Source organism: Microcaecilia unicolor, chromosome 5, assembly GCF_901765095.1.
Source record: "Microcaecilia unicolor chromosome 5, aMicUni1.1, whole genome shotgun sequence".
NCBI lineage: Eukaryota > Metazoa > Chordata > Amphibia > Gymnophiona > Siphonopidae > Microcaecilia > Microcaecilia unicolor.
Genome location: NC_044035.1, coordinates 271,212,149 through 271,229,956, shown reverse-complemented (window position 1 = coordinate 271,229,956; position 17,808 = coordinate 271,212,149). Strand labels below are relative to the sequence as shown.

General features: G+C 40.7%; 1 long non-coding RNA gene across 2 annotated transcripts in view; it reads left to right on the top strand.

Annotated features, from left to right (window-relative positions):
* LOC115470730 overlaps positions 1-17,808 on the top strand; it is a 561,138-nt gene that overhangs the window by 309,090 nt on the left and 234,240 nt on the right. For both annotated transcript variants that reach the window (XR_003942231.1, XR_003942230.1), the window contains one exon: positions 8,567-8,657. This is a non-coding gene — a long non-coding RNA (uncharacterized LOC115470730). The remainder of the gene's footprint in view (positions 1-8,566; positions 8,658-17,808) is intronic.

Below are 17,808 nucleotides of genomic sequence, written 5' to 3'. Positions count from 1 at the left end.
TCCATCTCCTGAATTGACATCACGTACTTCCGGGTTCGTCACAAGCAGAAGTGACCAACCACATGAGGTTTCTCAGTTTCAGAATGTTGAAGGTGCATTCTATTAAATAGGATTGGTCAGTTCCTTGAAGCACAGCCAGAACTCAGCGTCCTGCACAGTAACGCTCAGACACCAGAGAGAGAGGGGGGGCCTGATACCAGAGGGGGGGAGGGAGGTATCTCTGTTACACACACCAGGGGCGTAGCCAGACAACAGATTTTGGGTGGACCTAGGCAAGAACCCACACACACGCAGCACCACCACAAAAAATTATCTCAGCTGGCGAGAAAACGCTTCTTTCCACCTTGACAGTCTGCAGCAGGCATGCGCTGAAGACTGAGAATGCGCAGGTGCCAGTATCAAGGAGAGTAGCGTTTTCTTTACCATCAGGGGGAGGTCTTCAGCTGGTGGAGCTGGGGATCCCCACCAGCTACCACTAAACATGTGCTACTGTTGTGTGGGCCTGAACCCTAAGTGGGTGGGCCCTGGCCCACCCAGGCCCACCTGTGGCTACGCCACACACACACTCTGACTATGAGAGAGAGTGTGTGAGAGACAATGTCTTTCTCTCTCGCACTCTCACACACTGTCTCTCACACACTCTGTCTCACACTGTATCACATTCACTCTCTCTATGTGTCACACAGTCACTCATACACTCTCGCACACAGAGAGTCTGTGTCTCACACACTCTCGCACACACTGTATCTGTGTGAAACACACTCTCTCTCTCTCTCTCTCTCACACTGTGTCTCACATACGCACTTGCACACACTCTCATTCTCTCACACACACACACTCTCTCTCACAGACACACTCGCACCCAGACTCACTCTCTCTCTCACACACACTCGCACATTCACTCTCTCTCTCACACACAGTCACTCTCACATACACTCTCTCAAACATACACACTCCAAGGAAAACCTTGCTAGCGCCTGTTTCATTTGTGTCAGAAACGGGCCTTTTTAACTAGTACATGTATATACTGTTTCCGTTTGCATTCCTTTCTCATCTCTCTTGCCCAGTTAATCCATTTAAGAAAGATTTCTACATTTAGTACTCTCTAAAGTTCATTATGGGGTAATCCTATAAAATAGGGACTAACAATTATGCACCAATTACATATGTAGGTGTTTAGAGTATGAGCACATACATGCATAAATGCCAAAAATTCCACCTATACCATCAAACCCATCCCAGTCACAAATCCACTTCTATGTCATATATTTATATGTTATGAAGGATTTTCAGAATTCATGCAACATGACTGCTTAACGCACAGTTTTCTGGCAACCAGGTGCAAATCGTCATTGATCCTGTGATGTGTATTTTTTAAATATATTTTCTAATTTTTTAGTGCTCTATTCTTCAAAGATGTCCTGTTTGTTATTCACAACCCATTTCTGAATTGCAGCAGTGCAGTTCTACGCATATTCATTTACTTAACTGGCAGCAAAGCACAAGGCGTCAGGAACCTCAACCGACTTGGCCAGGTTTCGCAACTTCGTCAGGGCGGAGGTTCTTTCTTTCTCTCCCACTTCGGTCTTCTTAGTGAAAAAAAAATTACACCTAAGCACTATTCTGTAAATATATGTATATCACATAGGACATATTTGATAGATGGGCATACATATAGGCAAAGTCTGGGCAGAGTGTGGGTGGGATTCACATTCATGTGCATAGTCTAATAAGGTAGACATGTATCTCTGCCATTAAGCCACGGTAAAAAGTGGCCTGTGGTAGTGTAGGCATGCAATGAAGCTACAATGTAGTAAATTTAAAACGAATTGGAGAAAATGTTTCTTCACTCAACATGTAATTAAACTCTGGAATTCGTTGCCAGGGAATGTGGTAAAGGCGGTTAGCTTAGCAGAGTTTAAAAAAGGTTTGGACAGCTTCCTAAAGGAAAAGTCCATAGATCATTATTAAATGGACTTGGGAAAAATTCACTATTTCTCGGATAAGCAGTATAAAATGTTTTGTACATTTTTGGGATCTTGCTGGGTATTTGTGACCTGGATTGGCCACTGTTGGAAACAGGATGCTGGGCTCAATGGACCTTTGGTCTTTCCCAATATGGCAATACTTATGTTTTTGGAGTGCGGTTGGCCATTTTTACCGCAGCTGTGGAAAAAAGGCTTTTTTTAATGGGGTCAGTAAATAGCCGCGCGCTAAAATTAAAAGTAGCGTGCAGCTCTTTACTTTTGGAGCCCTTACCGCCATCTGTTGACCTAGCGGTAAGGGCTCACATGCTATATGCCCGGTACTCTTGCAACACATGCCAATATGGCTGCGCTGCCAGTTACCGCCGGTAACACCCCTATGGTAGAAAATAGAAAATATTTTCTACTGCAGGAAACAGCACACACCAATTTTGAAATTACCACTGGGTGGGCGTGCTAACTGGTTGGTACTATTGATTTGTCATGCGCTACACACGCCGTAGCTCTACCGCCGCTTTGTAAAAGGGTCCCTTAGAGCAGCTGTATGGCAGGTGTATGTGCTTCTGCATATGAGCATATATACCCAGTTACGCTAGTATTCTATAAAGGAAAGTAGGTACCCAAATATAGGGGCACTGTTACAGAATTAACCCCCTTAATGGCAGAAGAATATGCCAATCTAAATCTTGTAATGGAAGTTATAATTCTCATTAAAACAAGGCTTGTTGTATTTTAAGAGGGGCATGGAAAGGGGTTATCGAGAACCAAAAAAAAAAAGGAATGAAATACTGCAGTAAATTCAGTGTTGTCTAGAGTAGATGGGTAGGAGGTTGGCAATTTAGAACTGTCCTTCTAAATCCCACCTATTAATTTGGTATTTTTTCCCTGGGTGAGGTTTAGTTCATCATGATAGAAGATCTGGTGAAAAATAATATGTAGACCTCATATAATATATCTTAATATATTATGGGACTACTTATAATGCAATCAGAGGTTGGACCCTGTTTCTGTCTGTTATTACATATTGCACTGTAGACCAGTTATAAGGCTGATTTTACTTGGAACCTTGGTGTCTGCATTTTATTGGATCTACAGTGCAGATGATGGCAAACACAGGCCAACTGACCCAATATTTGATTGTATTTGTATTTGAGAAATTAAAATGTATTTCTTAAATTTAACAAGTCACTTTTACTCTGACTGACAAATTACCAAGCTCCATCCTTGAGAAAACATCCAGGTGAGAGATGGAGTTCAGAATCAAGATGATATGAATGATGTTTTATACAAATTGGTATAATGCTCTGTAGGTCACATAGACCTTCTACCATCCAAACATGGAAATAGACTTTGGTGTCTCCATGTCCCTCGCTGATGTGAAATGATTTTCACTGACTTTCAGCATGAGACCTAAGAATCTGCCATGCTGTTACGTGATTGCACAGAGATCAGATCACACAAGTGGGAGAACCTGACTGCAGCACAGGCTTCTCCTGTGCAACATGGTCTAGTGAGCAAAGTCAGTTGTGGTGACGGTGATATTTATTGATTTAGTGTTGCCATTCAAATGTGCCATCATAGCAGTTTACAAAGATGTCTCCAAATGACGTGCCAACTAGGATCCTTGGAGGTATGATATTCATGATCCCCAAGTAGCTACTTATGAGCACTATTTGCTAATAAAAAAAAGACCTGTTTTGCAGCTCTGTCAGGATTGGAATTGAAGAACCTCCTCCCCCCCCCCCCCCCCCCCCCCCCCCCCCCCCTTCCAATTTAAACTGCTCTGTCAGTTTTATAGGCTTTACATACCATGCTTTGGGAAAGTTAAATACCTGTGTTTGTACATACATTACAGCTTTTCAAAAAAATGTGGATTATTTTATTTTTAAGTGTCGTTCTGTGAAAGAAAGCAAATGATGGACTCTGTCTTCTTATGGCTTTGATGAAAATACGATTAAAAGAAATTGCAGTACCTACTCAAGCTTATTTTTAGTGAATGATGAATAATCATTTTTCAACTTGACTTTAACCATTGGCAGTTTCTAGTAATGTATTTGTATACTTATGTGAAGTTTGAAACCGTGAGTTTTAAAAATGTGCCACAGGAGAAATGGTGGAAAACAAAAGCTTTCAAGTTCCCTTTCAGTTTTTTTTTTTTTTTTCAAACTTTCCTCCTTTTGTTTGCTAATTTGCCACTGCAGTGGAGAATCCGAGTTCCATAGTTTACAAGTTATACTAAGACGGTGATCTTCACTATATTTTTCAAGTGGAGATATTTGGGGGTGGGGGGAACCCCTGCAATGTGAGGTGAAGAAGCCATTACCCTGGGCATTGACAGGGAGAGGGTGTCATTCTCTAAATATGCTCAGGTGCAGACAGAGTGACTTGGAAAACTAAAATGGTCTGCTTCCCAAACTCTTAACCCTCTTGTCTTGTCCACCTTTTCTGTACTCCTTCCCCTTTCTGGAACTCATCTTACTCATATTCTTTCTTCTCCCAATATACCCTCTCTAGTTTCCCCATCCCAGCCAGTCTCAACCCACAACCTCAACTGTGACTTTCCCATCCATTCCAGTTCTCCAAGTTTGTTGATTCTCCTCATTTTCTCTGCAGTCTTGTTTGATTCTATCTTTGTAACAGCTGGTCTGTTTTCTTTTGGTACTATGTGTCTCGTAGGGGCCCTTTTGCTAAAGGACATTAAGCCCTTAATGTGTGATTAATGCACGCTAACAGGGTACAGTGAAACTGTGTTAATGTGTTCTGCAGTAATTTCACTGTTAGCACAGGATAAACTGATAAAGTGAGCATTAGTGATTTAGAACAATCTAGGCATACAAGAAGGTAGAATTAGGCTTGGATCAGTCTGTCCTGAGCAACAAAAGTAACTGCTAATCCTAAATCAAACTGGCACAGCTTGTGGATGAACTCAGATAAACCCAGTTAGCAACATATGTGATTGAGCCTGCCCAGGTGCAATTGTTTGCACATGTTCACCTAGTTCTGAAGAGTTAGAAAATTTACACGCTGACTTCCTGAAGACTTTAATGAATCTGTGATAAGTCAGATGAATCAAAATCAATCCATGAAAATGTGAAATAGAAAAAAAGAGTATTTAACGCCAGGTTCTTTCATCTTTGCAGCACAACATAATTTCCATTTTACGCTCAAATTTGCCAAAAGAAGTAGAAATTTATGGTCTTGCTATTTCTTAAGGGGAAACATTGCTACATTATAATCTGTTTTAGTGAAAGTGAAACCAAACAGAAATACAGAGAAAATTTGTAACCTTGAGTTTTAAATTGTGTTACTGCATTGTGTTGTGTGTGACGAACAGAAAGAAAACTGTAGAGAAGAAGGAAAACCTCATGTCTTCTGACAAACAGAACAGTGAGGACATATTGTCAAAATAAAAAGGCAAGGAACCCTGCGTTCTTGAAAACGGGCTCAACGTGATTTGATTGCATTCCGCACTGACAGCATAGTCACCAATACATACCTCATCGATATTATATAGAAGGTTTGAGCACAAGTAGAGGCTCACTACAATATAATTTCATGACAGTATTGGACTGACTCTTGATACAGGCATCACTGCCGAAACACGGCCATGTCGAGTTCATTTTTGAGTCTCATCTTTTACACCATGAGCATCTGTAGTTGAGTGAAAGTACTCTGTGCTTTTCTGTTGGTGTGAATAAACTTTGCAAAATATGTGCCAAAATTTATCAGATCATGTCAAGTTTTCCAACATTTATCAACACCCGTGCGTGTTAGGAGATGAAAAAGGTCTGCAAGTCAGTTTGCAAAGACGTCACACGAAACCAAAGATACAAGATTACACTGGCTATATCGAGAATGCACTCAGAAGGCACAGCACATAAAAAAAACTCCTCATAACTGCAAATAATAAAATACAGTACTAGAGCACCAGACCATCTTCTTATCTTGCATTTCTAGTTAGGTATGTGACTTTCCTTCTTAATCATAAGTTAAAATGGTGCTTTGCCCATGGCTCTCTTGGTTGACACAACTGCTAATAAATATTTGGGATGGAGGTATAGCTATATACTTTTATTATTATGACAGCTTTGTGTTTACCATAAGCACCATCTGGTGAAGAGTGGAAGTGAGTTGACAGAAGAGTTTGCCTATTTTTTTTTTCTGAAAGTGAAGACAGTGAATCTTGTATGTGGTTTCTTTTGGCACGGGTGTGTACTTAGCAGTACAGCACAGATGGCATAGGCAGTGGAGGGCGATCCCTGACAACGGTTAAGTCATTCAACAGTCACACACTTTCACAGAGCTGTATCACCTTACAATCATTATGGTTAATTCCATCAGTGGTGCTTTAGATGCAGGGAGCAGTGATACTCTGTGTCTAGACAGGTGGTATATAAAGCAGATGATAGTAGAAATTGCCAGAGAGTGTACACACAGGATGAGGAAGCTTTTGTGCCTGTTGTGTTTTCTGGTGGTTGGGATTCTCATTAAATGAAAGATACTGTAAACATCGGACATGTCATCATTTGGTTTAGAAATTTCAAAATGTTTTATCTTTTCTGCTTTATGGGTTTTGAGAGTTACTCTTATTAATAAATTATGCACTGATGTTGATTTCTCTTTGTGTCCTGCAACCATTTTGGAACTGGACATAATCAACAGACAAGGATAATGTTTTATTCACAGGAAAGGATCATCTATTCCAGATTCAAAAGTTTCTGTTTCCATATAAGGCTGGCTAACCAATGCAGCAAATTTCTAGGCATCTCGCCTTAATAGAATTTGAAAAAAATGTATATGGTAACATGCTTCCACCATTGCATTCAATGGGAACATTTTTGTTGAGAATGATGGGAAGGGCAAAATTTGCTCTGAGGTTTACTAGGATGCCAAGGACCAGTTGCATGCTGTTGGAAATGCTTTTGACAGCTTGCAAGCTGTAACAGATAAGGCAGGTGTGGCCTAGTGGTTAGGGTGGTGGACTCTGGTCCTAGGGAACTGGGGAACTGAGTTCAATTCCCACTTCAGGCACAGGCAGCTCCTTGTGACTCTGGGCAAGTCACTTAACCCTCCATTGCCCCAGGTACAAATAAGTACCTGTATATGTAAGCCGCATTGAGCCTGCCATGAGTGGGAAAGCGCGGGGTACAAATGTAACAAACAAACAGGTTTGGCCATTTCCCTCTGCTTCTAGTTGCTTTTCTACTGCAATACAATACAATACAAATTCTTATATTCTGTCTAGACCTTGAAAGTTCAAGGCAGATTGCAATAGAATAACTAGGATGTATATTTAGAATATAAGATATTTATAAAAATAGACTTTTCACTCCAATCTGTGTTCACAATTTTAAATGTTTCTGAAACAGAAGTTTTAAGCTACTAGTCGGATTGGTTTCTGAAGGCAGAATATTCTGAAATGGAGCTGATCGATAAAGAAACGATAGTGCATGGTTTTGCTCTGTAAACCTTTTGCACTAAGAAAATTTAATTGTAACTGGTTTTTGTCCAGGAAGAGCGATCAGTAGACAAGAATAAAATCATTGGACACATAAGGCGGGGATGTTTCATATAATAATTTAAAAATGAAACATCCCAACTTAAATAGAGTAGCTAATGTAAACCACAAAAGAGGAGTAGCAGAATCAAATCTACTCACTTGGTATAAGTGGGCTACAGTATTCCGCAATGTTTGTAACCAAGTCATAAGATCTTTCAAGCAACCTTCATAGAGAATATTATGATAGTCAAATATGGAAAGAACATAAGGCTGGACAGTAATTCTGAATTCTTCAGTGGCTAAAGTGTGGGTATATTTGTCAGTTTTGCAGAACATTTGCATATTTTTATGCATATAGGAAATATTTCCTTACCATGCAGATCTACAGCTTTCTTTTAACCCCACCCCCAAATGATTCAATTATTGGTAGCTTGGTGGCTTGAGGGGTAGTGCACTTCTGTATGAGGAGACCTGAATTTAGTTCCAGATTCAGACTATTCACTCTCCAATTTGATCAGGGCTGTGGATGTAGCTTTCCTGGGAAAGAGAAAAAGAGGGAATTGGTCATCACACAATGGCAACACCCAGTGGCCACATTTAGAGCAAATTATTGCATAGTTCCAGAAGCTGCCTTGATGCATGTCCCCCAGCTAAGGTCTTGCACTTGAATGTCTGGATTCATTGAGTTTGCAAGGAAGTCCAACTGAGCTAGAAGCGTAAAGCATCAGGAAGAAACCACTGGGTCAAAAGATAGAAAGTTCCTTTTACTGTATTGCCTTGCTAGTTAATTCCCCTGCTAGATTATCCTATCCACTAGGACATTAACTTGCAGAACTATCCCTTATATTCTCCATTATTGTATGAGAGTTCTGGTCTTTTCAATTTGTGTCCTGTTGATTTGTCTCGGCCTTCCTATTTTACCATTTAAAAAAGCTGAACACAAATCCTGTTGATGTTCGGTGTTTGCAGTTGAATTGCATTCTTATATGTATTAAACTAATTTCTAAAGAAATTGTATTCCAGGGAGTCTACTGTATAACTGTAGGTGTTTTAATTTTGTTTCTGGTCTTGTTTTCCACAGTGTAACTAGGGGGTCTACAAGGAGCTTCTTTGACTTTCGGCACGCTTGCCTCTATGAACACCTCTCAGTGTGATCTTACAAGCAATTTTTGGTAAGTAGTGTATGCATATAAAATAATTAATTTCTGTAAATGCAAACACAGGAGATAACCTTTCCTAATTTTTACCTGCTAGCTATAACTTCTGCAGTTGAGTTTTACATTCTTTGTAGATTATTCTGTGGATTATGGCACCAGACTTTCCATTGAGGCTGTAGAGGTAAGGAGATTTTTGTAATCACTTGTGAAATAGAGTCCTTATGGCCTTTTGCAGGGCAAAACTGAATCTTTCCTCTTCAGATATTTCAATATTTTTTAGGTATGTGCAACCATTTAAAACATGGAAAAACACTGCTCATCTTTTTTTGTTTGTTTTTGGTTTATTTTTTTCTCCACTGAAATGGCACAAAATGAAACAAGAGAAAAGGGAGTAGGGGAGAACCAAAAAGAAAAAAGTCTATGTAAAACAAATTCCCCAAAACAGTAGGAGTTCAGAAGAAGGATTTGACACAGTTCTGTGTTTTGGTGCAACTACTTGCATCAGGAGTCATAACAGTCTGAATGGTTCTAAACACAAGTGTCTGTTGTTGGGAGGGTTACATATTCCTCAAAAGGAGAATATCGGTATAAATGCTTTCTCTGCTACATTCCAAAGAAATTTAGTAGGGGACCTTTTCTCCTTTTTGATGCTTAATTACTAAACAAAACAAAAAATGTTGGTGTTATCCACGTCGTCGGTGATGCACCATGAGCATTTTTAAAACTTGCAGGCTGGCAGCTCCTGATCTCTGAGCATGTGAGTCATAAGCTCAACAGTCAGAATATGGTGGCCCACAGATTTAAGAAAGTTTGTGTAATGCTGGAACTGATGGCTAAGAGAAGCTGTCGGGGGCATCCCACTGGTGGATGAAGAGGAAGTGAAGGCTTTAGACAACTCTCAGAACCCATCCCACCAGTGAGTAAAGAAAAGGGTAGACAACTCAGAGCTGTCACAGGTGGAGGGGAATGGACTTGTGGGTGGCAGTTGGAAGGTTGGAGCCAAGGAAAAGAAGCAGGGACAAATGCTTTGGTGAGAGGTATAATATAAATGATGAAAAGATATAACTAAAATTTTAAAAAGAAAAAGAAACATTGACAATGACAAGAAAATGAAACATTTTTCCCCCTGCCCATCAAATATTTACACTATACAGAAAGTGCAAAGACATATCATTTATAGGAACTTTATGACCCCCCCCCCCCCCCCCCAAAAAAAAAAAAAAATACTCCAAGGTCTATTTGCTTAAGGTTTTTTTCCATTGTTGTGTTTGTAAGAAGAATGCTTAGTAAAGAAGACCATAAATTTATCCAATTCAATAGGCCCATTTTTCCTTTGCTAACACTTACCCTTAGATTCTACGAATGGTGCTCCAAGTTGGGCACATACCCGATTTGTGTGTGCAGTTTGAGTTACAAGCCAATTAGCGCCAATAATTGGATTCTAACAATTATTGGCATTAGCAACAATTTACATTTGTGCATTCATTTTGATAAGCGTTACTCTATACAGATGTGCATGGAAATAGTTTAGCACGCAACTGAAAAGGAGGCATGGCCATATGAGGGGCATGGGCAGGTCAGGGGTATTTACTAAAAATGTCTGTAGTATTATAGAACTTGAGAGATCTGCGCCTCATTTACGTGTCAGGATTTACACCAGGTTTCAGTTGGTGTAAATCTTGAGTCCAAAGTTGCTTGCAGATCCTGGCACAGTGCTCTATTCTATAAATGGCGCCCAACTCGGAGTGCCATTTATAGAATAGTGCTCAGCGAGCATTTTTTTTTGCACCCAAATTTGGGCGCTGTTTACTGAATCAAGTCCATAATATATGTGGCCTTTTCAGGGTTTGATGTGTGGGGTGCTGTGAAAAACTGCTGAAAGCAGCAGTAGTACAGGCCCTAAATTGGCCAGCAGTCACATAAATTTTCTTTCAGTGTTGGCCAATCAGCCTTAATCCTTTGTGGCCATTTTTCAGATTGTGAACTTTTTTTTAATGGATTAAGATTACTGTTTTAACTGGTTGCATATGTTGTAAAATACTTGTGTGGACATTTACCATGAATTTAAAATGAACTTAAATACCACAGAAGTCTGATGTGGGCAATTCTTCAGATGCGAAAAAAATCTAAACTGACAGATCTGCATATAAGCGTTTTTCATTACAGATGATTAACCTTCCATCTTCAGTGGATGGATAGTAAATATATTCTTATTTTCCACAAATGGTTTTATATATTTCATGTTGTAAGTTTAGGAAGATTTTACATTCCAAGACAGTTCTCTTAGAAAATAAAAATTAGCAACTACAAAGAAGATAAACTGTCATGCCAGGCTTTAAAAGATCACATTTAGATTGTTTTTCCCTGCAGTAAGTTTAGTGGTCATGCTTTCCTGCTTCTTGGGAAACAAAGAACTAGAAATAATGTGTTTAAAAACAATTTGTTGTAGAAAAAAAACTGTGAACAGATTAAGGCAAACACTTGCTTTAGCTGTGTTTCAGAGGCACAGGAAAACAAGGTGAATTTCACACAGGGTCAGTGGCTGAAAGAAAACTTGAACTTTTTGTAACTTGCAGTACTATATCCACTAGCCCTGGCTGCAAGCCACTCAGGTTTTAAAAATAATTACACTGTCTCCATTGCATGCAAATGCATCTCATACATATTCATTATAGATATCCTGAAAAAAAAACGGCAGATTGGTGCATTCGACGACCTTCCCCTGCCTCCTCTCTTTTGTTTGACGGTCAAAGTCTGAAGAAATCTTTTTTGATAAATTATAATTAATTGCTTAAGTCACTGAATTATGTTATATGTTTCTTACCACAACTCTCATCATTTCTACTGGGGTCGGTTCACTACTAACATTGTGCCAACAGGTAGCATACATTAATGAATCAGCCTTTAAATGCAGGGACTCAAGGGGTGGAATTTTATGAAGGATTTTTGACTTACAAACCCATTTTCATGCACGTAAGAGGCCTCTTATAAAATGACCCTAGGTTATGTGTTTAAAAGTTCAAACAGTGACAAGAAGGCACCTGCTCAGGGGTGTAGTTTGTATGGAACAAGGTCAGACTCATGAAGTGTATGCGCAGTTTATAAGGGAGGGAGGTGGACCTTCTGATCTTAAGCTAAGTGCTTCTGTTATCTGCATAGAGTTAAATGAATATAACCAGGGATATAATGAAAAAATACTGAAAAGTTATTTGGACCTTTGAAGAGGTGGATATGGAGGGGTCTTGTATGGTGGGAAGTGGGGCATATGTTAAACTTTGATAGCAACGGAGACAGTTCTCTTTGTACAAAGTATATTTGAAGTGTATATTGACCTAAGTCATCAATAAAAATTATTGAACGATGAGGTGGATGAATGATTGATATTTACGAAGAAAATAACAGGAGAAGTAATGAGTTATGATGTCTTAATTATTTCACTTCCCCACTATAAGATTACATAATACCACATAGTTTATAAAATATGCATATATGGGTGTACTTTACATTTACATCCACCCCCGAGCAGTTGTAAATGTGTGCAGGTGCATTTTAGTTGCAATTGTGCAGCTTTTGTGAGGCTTCATAAAACAGTCTCAAAATGGGCATTCTACTTTGACTCCTACCTAGGTGACGTCTTGTAAAATTACTCTCAATTTCTTTACTTCCTGCTTTGAAACCAACTTCAGCTAAGATCATAACTCATTAAGTTCAAAATCAAACCACTGTTAAATTTGGACAATCTGTATATCTAAAAGATCATTCTAGTATTAAAGTACTCCTGGGAGGAATTCTGCACACAGTTTTAAAAAATATATACAAAGTTCTGTTTTTGTAAATCTTTTTTGTGTAGAGTTCCTCCATCATAAAGACGAGGCTCTTTCATGTCCGAGGCTTGCCCAGCTCCCCACCACCACCACCAAGCTTTCTTCTTATTCTGCATTGATCCTTCCCAATATTATCACTTGAAACTAGTTTGAACCCCCTTGTGGGCTTGATCTCCCTCCCCCTGACAGGTTCAGTTCCCAATATTCTCTGCCTCCTTTTCAGGGTAGACACCCCCCACTTTTTGTCTTCCTTTCCCCTAGCACAGTGGTTCTTAACCCAACCTTCAGGACACATCCGTTGAGTTTTCAGGATACCCACTATAAATATGCATGAAATGTCTAATGCATATTCATTGTGGGTATCCTGAAAAACCTGACTGGGTGGTTGTGCTCTGAGGACTTGGTTGAGAAACACTACCCTAGTAAAACCCCTAGTTTTTCTGTCTATCTTTCTCAAACCCTGCTTGGGCGTGCACACATTCTCATAGCTCTATCTAAAACTCTCCCCTCCCCATCAAACGCTCCTTGTTCTGTTCCTCATATCTATCCCCAGCACAGATGCCCCATAGATTTTACAAAATAACTTTTTCACTGTAGCCTCTCTTTCTGTAATCTGTTTTCTCCCCAGTTCTTTCACACCTATAGCTTTATCAACCCTGCTTCCCTGGTGCACACTCACACTCACTCACACTCACTCACTCACACTGTCTCTCTCTCTCTCTCTCTCTCTCTCTCCACCTCTACCATACATCTCTTACAGCTTTTTTTTTTTCAATGAGCACTCCCCATGACATATATCCTATGTAGCTGAATTCCATCCCCCTCAATACACCTTCCCATCTTTCTCTCTGCTCCCCCCCCCCCCCCCCACCCAGCACAGAGGCACCCAGAAGGGCTAGCCTTTGATTGACCAATTGTACTTTATTAAAATTTAGTGTACCATCTTTTCTGTTGGGCAGGCCAAAGCAGTGTACAAACTTAACAAGAGAGGAAAGGAACACCAATATAAACTAGGATAGACCAATCAGATAAAATCACGCTCGTAACCAGAACAAAACAAAGAGAACCGGTCACATTAGCACAGTTGCCGTAGTGGCATTCAGTTCATCCTTCAGAGTCTTTCAGAGCAAATCTAATAAACAATCAGTCAAGATAAACCAAAGGACTGGCTCCACAAGTACAGTATGTCTGCAGGCCAATTCTCTAAATGCCTGGTGAAGAAGAAACGTCTTTAGGGCTGTTTTAAACTTCCTGAGAGAGAGTTCAGCTCAAATCGATAAGGAAAGGCTGTTCTATAAAGCATGGCGAGTAAACTCATAGGGGCAATTCTGTAAAGTGCCACAAGTTAGGTGCCACTTGATGCAGGATGTGAGCCTATTCTGTACTGGCAATTGCATGTGTAATTTTCATTATAGAATACTAGCACGTTGGTATCAACATTTAGGTGCGCCACATTAATAGCAGGTATAAGTATGTGTTCGTAAATGCGGCACTTAAACACAAAACAGTATTCTCTATGCTACGTGTGTGAGTGGGATTCAAGGTTCAAATTTGTTTGGAAATGTACTATCCCGCCCATCAAATAAATGTCTGGGCGGCTTGCAATCTAAAAGTGAAAGCAAACGGGAAACGATAAAAACCACGATGACTGAAAAGCTGGGGGGGGGGAAAGAACTACAATATTGATAGAAAAGAAGGGGCATGGAAAACACAAAAGGGTTACTGTGACATCCAGGACTCCCTTGAGGGCAAACAATTGGGGATATGCAGTCTGAAATAAGTGGGTCTTTAATGCAGCCTTGAAAAGCGTGAGGTGTAAGGGTAACGCATTCCAGAGCTCTGGGCCTTCTGCAGAAAAGATAGAGTGCCTGATAGAGATAGAGGTCTCATGAAAAGATAAGATAACGAGTTTATTCTGCTGCTGGGAGCATAGTTTACAGGACAGACCGTAGGGGATGAGGTACTGATGCAGGAATGTACATAAGTATTGCCATACTGGGAAAGACCAAAGGTCCATCAAGCCCGGCATCCTGTTTTCAACAGTGGCCGATTAAGGTCACAAATACCTGACAAGATCCCAAAAAAGTACAAAACATTTTATACTGCTTATCCCAGAAATAGTGGATTTTCCCCAAGTCCATTTAATAACGGTCTATGGACTTTTCCTTTAGGAAGCCATCCAAACCTTTTTTTAAACTCTGCTAAGCTAACCGCATTTACCACATTCTCTGGCAACAAATTCCAGAGTTTAATTACATGTTGAATGAAGAAACTTTTTCTCCGATTCGTTTTAATTTGCTACATTGTAGCTTCATCACATGCCCCCTAGTCCTAGTATTTTTGGAAAGCGTAAACAGATGCTTCACATCTACCCACTCGTTATTTTATAGACCTCTATCATATCTCCCCTCAGCCGCCTTTTCTCCAAGCTGAAGAGCCCTAGCCGCTTTAGCCATTCCTCATAGGGAAGTCCGTCTCACCCCCTTTATCATTTTCATCGCCCTTCTCTGCACCCTTCCTAATTCCACTATATCTTTTTTTGAGATGCGGCGACCAGAATTGAACACAATATTCTAGGTGCGGTCTCACCATGGAGCGATACAAAGGCATTATAATATCCTCATTTTTGTTTTCCATTCCTTTCCTAATAATACCTAACATTCTATTTGCTTTCTTAGCCGCAGCAGCACACTGAGCAGAAGGTTTCAACGTATCATCAACAACGACACCTAGATCCCTTTCTTGGTCTGTGACTCAACGTGGAACCTTGCATGACATAGCTATAATTCGGGTTCCTCTTTCCCACATGCATCACTTTGCACTTGCTCACATTAAACATCATCTGCCATTTAGACGCCCAGTCTCCCAGTCTCATAAGGTCCTATTGTAATTTTTCACAATCCTCCCGCGATTTAACAACTTTGAATAACTTTGTGTCATCAGTAAATTCAATTACCTCACTAGTTACTCCCATCTCTAGGTCATTTATAAATATGTTAAAACAGCAGCAGTCCGAGCACAGAGCCCTGGGGAGCCCCACTAACTACCCGTCTCCATTGAGAATACTGACCATTTAACCCTACTCTCTGTTTTCTATCTTTTAACCAGTTTTTAATGTACAATAGAACACTACCTCCTATCCCATGACTCTCCAATTTCCTCTGGAGTCTTTCATGAGGTACTTTGTCAAAAACCTTCTGAAAATCCAGATACACAATGAGGGATGACCAGTGGTATGGACTTTATAAACCAGAAAGAGGAGCTTGAACAAGACAGTGTGGGAGACAGGGAGCCAATGGGTTTCTTTTAGGAGTGAGGTAACGTGGTTGTATTTTTTATGGCTAGTGAGAAGCTTTAGAGATGTGTTTTGAATGATCTGGAGCCGATGGAGGTCTTTAGCCCTGATCCCTAAGTTCAAAGAGTTACAGTAATCAATCCAGCTGAGGACGAGTGAGTGGTGAAGAATGTTTAGAGCAGCGGAGTCCAGGAGGGAACGGATGGAATGGATCATATGTAATTTGTTAAACGTTTTCATGACTGAGGAAATATGGTTGATGAACGTGAGGGAGCTATCCAGAATGAGCCCTAAAATTTTGACTCTAGGGAGAAGTACTGGGGTAGAACATAGAAGCACAGGCTCATGCCCCACCTATGCCCCCCCTCCTTATGAGCACCCTGTTTATGTGCTAAGGCCATTGCATGCCAAAGTTATAGAATACTGCTGAGCACATGCCTAGTGCTAGTACTCTTTAACTTATGTGTGCATTTGGTGCCTAACTTAGGTGGCCTGTTGTAGAATTTGGGGGATAGTGGGCGAGTACTGGTCTGGGAAGCACCAAACAGTAGTCATCCAGTGGGAGAAGTGAATGGGGCAGACAGTAATGTATAGTGAGGGTGGCAAAATCCTGTGAAACAATTACGTATTAAACTTTAAATATGAGGACCAGTACTTTTAACTGTATCCTAAACTTAATAGGAAGTATATAGTCCCCTTTCAGCCCCATCCAACTTATGCAAATGAGGTCCCACAGCGGGTCTCTGCACATGACCAAACGTGCCCCATGGATCACCACTGATACCTAGCTCTCTCCCCACCTGCAGCCTTCCTTACCCCTCCTGACACACAAACACTTAAATCTATCCCTTCTTGCAGCCGCCTCTCCACTCCTGGCACACAGACACCCAAATCTCTTCCTTCATATGGGCTCTTTCTGCACCCCAGCACAGACACCCAGATTTTCACCCACCTTTAGAAGCTTCTTCCTTACCTTCTACTCTCTTCCCTAACGCAGCACCTCTATGCACGTACATCTGCAACACCTTCGGCCCAGCCCTAATCACAATCAGCAGAGTGGAGAAAAGAGGCTGCATATTGGGTCACATCCTCCTCCTCTTCAACTTTACTGCTGAAAGCAATGTTTGAACCACACTGGACACAACTTGGAGCTTCGCAGTTCAAAGTTTGCATTCAGCACCAGAGGAAGAGGATGTGATTCGATATGCAGCCACCCTCCTTCTCAACTGGTGGTAATCAGTGCCAGGCTTAGGGAGGCCTTTAGACTGGGAGTGCTTGTGGGGTGTGTAGAATGGAAGAGGCAAGTAGGAAGGAAGTTGGGGGAGGGGACAGTGAATGGAGGATGTATGCCCTCATTCTGGGAAGGGGCAAAGGGACGGATGGAGAGCAGCAATTCTTCCTAGTCCCTGTTTTGAATTTTGCACAGAAAGGGAATTTTGTGGAAATTCTGCAATGTGCAGTAGTGCAGAATTCCCTCAGTAGGATAAAGGATCTTTGTGGGCTATAGAAGCATACAAACATTTTTTTTGAAAGATTGTAAGTTAGACTTAGACCCCATTTATTTGAAGACGATTTCAAACATTTCATTGCTGAGGAATATTCCACATCCTCTCATAGATGATTTATGTACCAGTAGAAACCAAGCTGATGGGATGGTGTGACATTTGATGCAATCCCCAGAGTTCAGGTCTCTACGCAGGCAGCCAGGGTTCATTTGGCCCTTATGCACAGAATAGTGAAGATGCTTGCAGTAGAGCATGTGATTCTCCCAGTTTGCTCTTATTCAATGACTAAAATGTGGAACCAAACAGAGAGAGAAAAATGTAGGCAGATAAAGATCATATGGCCTATCCAGTCTGCTGATCCATGCCATCTACTCTCTCTGTCACTCCCTTAGAGGTCCTATTTACTTGTCCCAAGTTCTCTTGAATTCAGGTACTGTTTTCTTCTCCACCACTTCAACTGGGAGGCCGTTCCATGAAGAACTGTTTCCTCAGGTTACTTGTGAGGCTATCCCCTTTCACCTACATCCTGAGCCCCCTTATTC